Source organism: Procambarus clarkii, chromosome 45, assembly GCF_040958095.1.
Source record: "Procambarus clarkii isolate CNS0578487 chromosome 45, FALCON_Pclarkii_2.0, whole genome shotgun sequence".
NCBI classification, from domain to species: domain Eukaryota; kingdom Metazoa; phylum Arthropoda; class Malacostraca; order Decapoda; family Cambaridae; genus Procambarus; species Procambarus clarkii.
In genome coordinates, this window is record NC_091194.1 from 28,448,501 (window position 1) to 28,455,312 (window position 6,812).

The 6,812-nt window shown below is 47.6% G+C and overlaps 1 non-coding gene across 1 annotated transcript; it reads right to left on the bottom strand.

The window, feature by feature from the left end:
• Nucleotides 1-5,951: 5,951 nt before the first annotated feature.
• Nucleotides 5,952-6,023, bottom strand: TRNAP-CGG (transfer RNA proline (anticodon CGG)). Its single transcript has one exon. It is a non-coding gene; the product is annotated as a tRNA-Pro (tRNA).
• Nucleotides 6,024-6,812: the final 789 nt, after the last annotated feature.

Here is a 6,812-nt window from a genome sequence, read left to right on the forward strand (position 1 = left end):
GCATCTCGCCATGCATCCCTCTACTAAAAGGTAGTATATTTAGCTCAATTTTGACCTCTGGTTTCCACTGAGGAACCCAGGGTCGTAACACACTCGTGAACTGCCTCCAGCACATAGTTTGCTATATTTATACCGGGTAGCTCATTGACATCTTGTCCCATCACCTGTGTCTTCTTCAGGCTGATTGTCAGGCCGAATGCGGAACAGGCTGCGGCAAAGCGGTTGAGTAGCTGCTGCAGGCCTTCTGCTGTGTGTGTGGTGATCGTTGAGTCGTCGGCGAAGAGGAACTCCCTGAGGATTTGCGTCTGTACTTTTGTCTTTGCTCGGAGTCTGGATAGATTATAGAGCTTTCCATCAGATCTTGTACGGAGATATATGCCTTCTGTGGTTGTTCCAAAGGCATGCTTGACGAGGATCACGAAGAAGATTGCCGAACAGGGTTGGAGCAAGAACACACCCCTGTTTAACACCACTATTAATGTTGAATGGTTCAGAAGTTGAGCCGTCGTACACGACTGTCCCCTTCATGTCCTTGTGGAACGATTGTATCATGCTGAGTAGGATGGGTGGGCAGCCAATTTTGGCCAAGATCTTGAAGAGTCCGTCCCTGCTCACGAGGTCGAAGGCCTTTGTAAGGTCAATGAAGGCGATGTACAAGGCTTTTCTCTGCTCCCTGCACTTTTCTTGAAGCTGTCTCAGGGAGAACACCATGTCAGTGGTCGACCTCTCTGCTCGGAAACCGCACTGTGACTCAGGGTACACTCTTTCAGCAAGAATCTGAAACCTGACCAAGACGACCCTGGCGAAGAGTTTGCCAACGACGCTGAGGAGGGAGATGCCGCGATAGTTGTTGACATCGCTTCTGTTGCCTTCATTTTTGTAGAGAGTGATGATGTTTGTATCTCTCATGTCTTGTGGCACCGAGCCCTCCCTCCAGCACTGACACAGAAGTTCATGAAGCTCAGTTTTAAGTGTTCCACGAGCGCACTTGAAAACTTTAGGCGGAATCCCGTCGTCACCTGGGGCCTTCCCTGAGGAAAGTAAATCCACTGTTTTTTCAACTTCTTCCGCAGTTGGTTTAAGATCAAGTTCTTCCATGATGGGCAGGCACTCGATTGCATCCAAAGCCTCTACGCTGACCAAGTTCTCTCTGGAGTAGAATTCAGAATAATGTTCCACCCAGCGATTCATCTGTTGATCACGATCTTTAATGATCTCTCCAGTGGCTGACTTTAGAGGAGCTGTCTGGTTTTGTGTAGGGCCTGTTGCCTGTTTGATCCCTTCGTACATTCCTCTTATGTTGCCGACAGTGGCGGCAGTCTGGATGCTGGACAGAGTCGAAGCCAGTAATCGTTAGCACAGCGCCTCGCAGTTTGTTGAACTCTACTGCGGGCAGTACGGAGGGCCTGTAGGTTCCTTTCTGAGGGCAGGTTCTTGTAGGATAAGAGAGCTCGTCTCTTTTCTTCTACGAGGGATAACAGTTCCTTTGCACTGGTCTCGGACCAATCTGCTGACTTGTTCCGCCTCTTACCGAAGGTGGTTGATACCTGGTTACCTGGTTGATACCTGGTTGATGGGATTCTGGGAGTTCTACTCCCCAAGCCCGGCCCGAGGCCAGGCTTGACTTGTGAGAGTTTGGTCCACTAGGCTATTGATTGGAGCGGCCTGCAGGGAGACATACCCACCATAGCTCAGTTGGTCCGGCACTCCTTGGAGGAATAAATTTAGTTTCCTCTTGAAAATGTCCACGGTTGTTCCGGGAATATTTCTTATGCTTGCTGGGAGGGTGTTGAACAACCTGGACCTCTGATGTTTATACAGTGTTCTCTGATTGTGCCTATGACACCCTTTCTCTTCACTGGTTCTATTCTGCATTTTCTTCCATATCATTCACTCCAGTACGTTGTTATTTTACTGTGTAGATTTGGTACTTTGCCCTCCAGTATCTTCCAGGTGTATATTATTTGATATCTCTCTCGTCTTCTTTCTAGTGAGTACATTTGGAGAGCTTTGAGACGATCCCAATAATTTAGGTACTTTATCGCGTCTGTGCGTGCCGTATATGTTCTCTGTATTCCCTCTATTTCAGCAATCTCTCCTGCTCTGGAGGGGGAAGTGAGTACTGAGCAGTACTCAAGACGGGACAACACAAGTGACTTGAAGAGTACAACCATTGTGATGGGATCCCTGGATTTGAAAGTTCTCGTAATCCATCCTATCATTTTTCTGGCTGTCGCAATATTTGCTTGGTTATGCTCCTTAAACGTTGGGTCGTCAGACATTATTATTCCCAAATCCTTTACATGCTGTTTTCCTACTATGGGTACATTTGATTGTGTTTTGTACTCTGTATTATGTTTAAGGTCCTCATTTTTACCGTACCTGAGTACCTGGAATTTATCACTGTTAAACATCATGTTATTTTCTGATGCCCAGTCGAAAACTTTATTAATATCAGCTTGAAGTTTTTCAATGTCTTCAGCCGAGACAATTTTCATGCTGACTTTTGTGTCATCTGCAAAGGATGATATGAAGCTGTGACTTGTATTTTTGTCTATATCTGATATGAGGATAAGGAAAAGCAGCAGTGCAAGGTCTGTACCCTGAGGTACAGAGCTTTTAACTGCACTTGGACAAGATTTTATATGGTTGACCATTACTCGCTGAGTCCTGTTTGACAGAAAACTGAGTATCCAGCGTCCTACTTTACCGGTTATTCCTATTGACTTCATTTTGTGTGCTATCACGCCATGGTCACATTTATCGAAAGCCTTTGCGAAGTCCGTGTATATCACATCAGCATTCAGTTTTTCTTCTAATGTCTCAGTGACTTTGTCGTAGTGCTCAAGTAGCTGTGAGAGGCACGATCTTCCCGCTCGAAATCCATGTTGGCCTGGGTTGTGAAGGTCATTGGTCTCCATGAAATTGGTGACCTGACTCCTAATCACTCTCTCAAATACTTTTATGATGTGCGATGTTAGTGCAACTGGTCTATAATTCTTTGCCAATGCTTTGCTCCCTCTCTTGTGTAGAGGCACTATGTCTGCTACTTTAAGTGCATCTGGTATCTCCCCCGTGTCGAAGCTCTTCCTCCACACTAGGAAGATGAAGAGCAGAGGTGCCATTGGCACAATCAGAGAACACTGTATAAACATCAGAGGTCCGCGGTTGTTCAACGTCCTCCCAGCAAGCATAAGAAATATTGCCGGAACAACCGTGGACATTTTCAAGAGGAAACTAGATTTATTCCTCCAAGGAGTGCCGGACCAACCGGGCTGTGGTGGGTATGTGGGCCTGCGGGCCGCTCCAAGCAACAGCCTGGTGGACCAAACTCTCACAAGTCGAGCCTGGCCTCGGGCCGGGCTTGGGGAGTAGAAGAACTCCCAGAACCCCATCAACCAGGTATCAACCAGGTATACTGAGTGCTTGTGCTACCGGCACTTTGCATTTCTTTATAAATATTGAATTCCATGAGTCTGGACCTGGGGCCGAGTGCATGGGCATGTTTTCAATTTCTCTTTCAAAATTTAGTGCGCTCGTGTTGATATCAGTTATATTTACAGGAGTTTGAATATCCCGCATAAAGAAATTGTCTGGATCTTCCACTTTCATGTTGTTTATTGGAGTGCTAAACATGTCCTCATACTGTTTTTTTTAGGATTTCACTAATTTCTTTGTCATCCTCCGTGTATGAACCTTCACTTGTACGATTAGGTCCAATACTGGCAGTGGTTTTTGCTTTAGATTTCGCATATGTGAAGAAATATTTTGGATTTTTCTTTATTTCCTGAATTGCTTTCTGTTCTAACTGCCTTTCTTCAGTTTCATATGAGTGTTTCAATTTCCGCTCGATTTCTTCAATCTCCCTATTTAAATTATTCCTTCTTTGATGGGAAATTCGTGTCTGCATAAGCAGTTCCGTTATTTTTTCCTGCGTTTATAGTGTCGTCTGCGTTCTCTTTCTGCGTTGGATCTGGCTGTTCTGGCTTTCCTCAAAGGAACATGTTTCAGACAGACTTGATACGCTTCCGAAGTCAGTTTTTCTATTCCTTCTGTAAGACTTGTATTACTTAGAACAGTTTCCCATGGAATGTTTGTAAGTTCCCTGTTTATTATCCCTGTGGACAGTGCAGTGCTGAAAATAGTGCCCCTGAGATGTAACCACCTCTCACTTGCTCTATCGCAGGGTGGTACATGAAGGGCATTCACCAGCGCCGCAGTGAATTCCTCTACCTTGTGAAGGTCACAGGTCTTGTTTACGTTAATGCGTGGTCTTCCTTCCTCCTTCTTTGCTCTGTGGATTTTCCGGGGCTGGAACTTTACTCTGCAAACGACGAGAGAGTGATCGGTGTCACAATCTGCGCTCTGGAAGCTGCGGGTAAGTTTGACGTTTCTCAGATTGTTACGCCCCGTAAGCACCATGTCGAGTTGGTGCCAATTTTTAGACCTGGGATGTCTCCAGGAAACCTTATGCTAGGGCTTGGTGTCGAAGAAGGAATTGGTGATGCAGAGATCATGACGGCAGCAGAACTCCAGGAGGCGCGGCCCACTCTCATTCATCTTCCCAAATCCAAACTGGCCCAGGCAGGAAGGCCAAGAGCTGTGATCAGAACCAACTCTTGCATTAAAATCTCCCAGGAGGAAGACTGGCTCTTGTATGTCTCTGAGAGCTGGGCTTACGTCATCATAGAACTTGTCCTTCGCTTCGGTAGAGGAGGTCAGTGTTGGAGCACAGGCATTGATGAGCTGACTATTCCTGCTGAAGTTGAAGTTGTATGAAGCTAAAGTTTGATGATCCTTGCAGACCCCTCCGTGGGCGATACTATGAACCCTAACAACCTGTTCCTGATGGCAAAGCCAACGCCATGCTCCCTTACCTCTTCTGGTTATTTGCCCTGCCAGAAGAAGGTAAAGTCCTTCTCCCGTATGCTGCCGGTTGCAGGCAGACGTGTCTCCTGCAGGGCGACTATGTCCATCTGGAGCCTGCGTAGTTCATTGTTGATCACAGCTGTCTTGTTTGCGTCGTTCACTTCCAGTAGATCTTCCGAGAGACCCGGTGTCATGGTCCTTACATTCCATGTGCCCAGTTTGAGAGCTGAGTGGCTCTGTGTTTGTTTTCTTTTGCCTGGTGCATGGGTTGTCGATTCGCGTATTGGATTGTGGCCTAAGCCCCACGCACCCAGTGGAGCAGGCGGACCGTGGCGGGACAGCACCTTATTGGCTGGGGGCTGCCCAGCTTGAGGCGGGCGGTAGCTGTCCTATGAAATCGGATGATTTCTCCCACCGACGAAAGCAACCCCTGGCGCCTTACTCTACGCCAATTGCGTGGTAGGCTTATCACCGGTAACTGTCGCCTCCCGTGTTGAGCCATCGCCAAGGCGATGCTGGAGTGTCCTCTCCAGGGCACAGGCCTGGGCAGTAATTATGGTGAACCGGCTGTTACCCATGCAGCAGATCCACCCTCTCCACGCCACCGATGTGATCCAAGGAAAGGGCAGGCGCCGATACGCCAGGCACCAGTGTCGTCGCAGGAGTTGCCAGAATGTAGCTGTAAACAACTGCAAACTGCCTTAGGGACTCCGACTCCGGATTTTCCTCAGAGTTGACTCGCGAAGTCTTTACCATGAGTGGGTTTAGCCATAAGACAGCAGAGGTTTGAATTCGGGAGTTTCCTTCCCCCTAGATGAGCTGCCTTCCCAGGCTAAGGAGTCCCATCTGCCCGAAGCAACTGGTTTTAAGACGCCAGAGGCCCGCCTTTGACTCTTCTCCTGTTGGTAGAAGCAGTTCCGCCAGGCCTAGAGGCTAAGCCACACGTGCAGGCCAGGAGCTGGACTTGGTTCTCAGAGGCTATTTGAGACGCTCGCCATCAGGGGCACTCTACAGGCTGTGAGAGCTTATCTCTACAACCTTTCCCCCGGCTATAACAACCCTTGAAACCAAAAAATGTAATCGGGCCAGTCCGGGAATTGAACCCGGGACGTCTCGCACCCGAAGCGAGAATCATACCACTAGACCAACTGGCCGATATCATCCCAGTACACCAAAACATACCACTACACAACTACATTCCAGTAACTCCAAAATACATTAGAAACAACACGACATAACAGTACACCACAACATACCAGTAATACCATAACATACCAATTCACTACAACATACCAATACTCCACAAGGCACCAGCACCAGAACTCACTAGTACACAACATCACACCAGTACACCACAACACACTAGTACACAACACACCAGTACACCACATCACACCAGTACACAACAACACACCAGTACACCACAACACACCAGCACTAGAACTCACTAGTACACAACATCACACCGGTACACCACAACACACTAGTACACAACACACCAGTACACCACATCACACCAGTACACAACAACACACCAGTACACCACAACACACCAGTACACCACAACACACCTGTACACCACAACACGCCAGTAAACCATATCACACCAGTACACAACAACACACCAGTACACCACAACACACCAGCACTAGAACTCACTAGTACACAACATCACACCGGTACACCACAACACACTAGTACACAACACACCAGTACACCACATCACACCAGTACACAACAACACACCAGTACACCACAACACACCAGTACACCACAACACACCAGTACACCACAACACGCCAGTAAACCATATCACACCAGTACACAACAACACACCAGTACACTACAACACACCAGTACACCACAACACACCAGTACACCACAACACACCAGTACACAACAACACACCAGTACACCACAACACACCAGTACACAACAACACA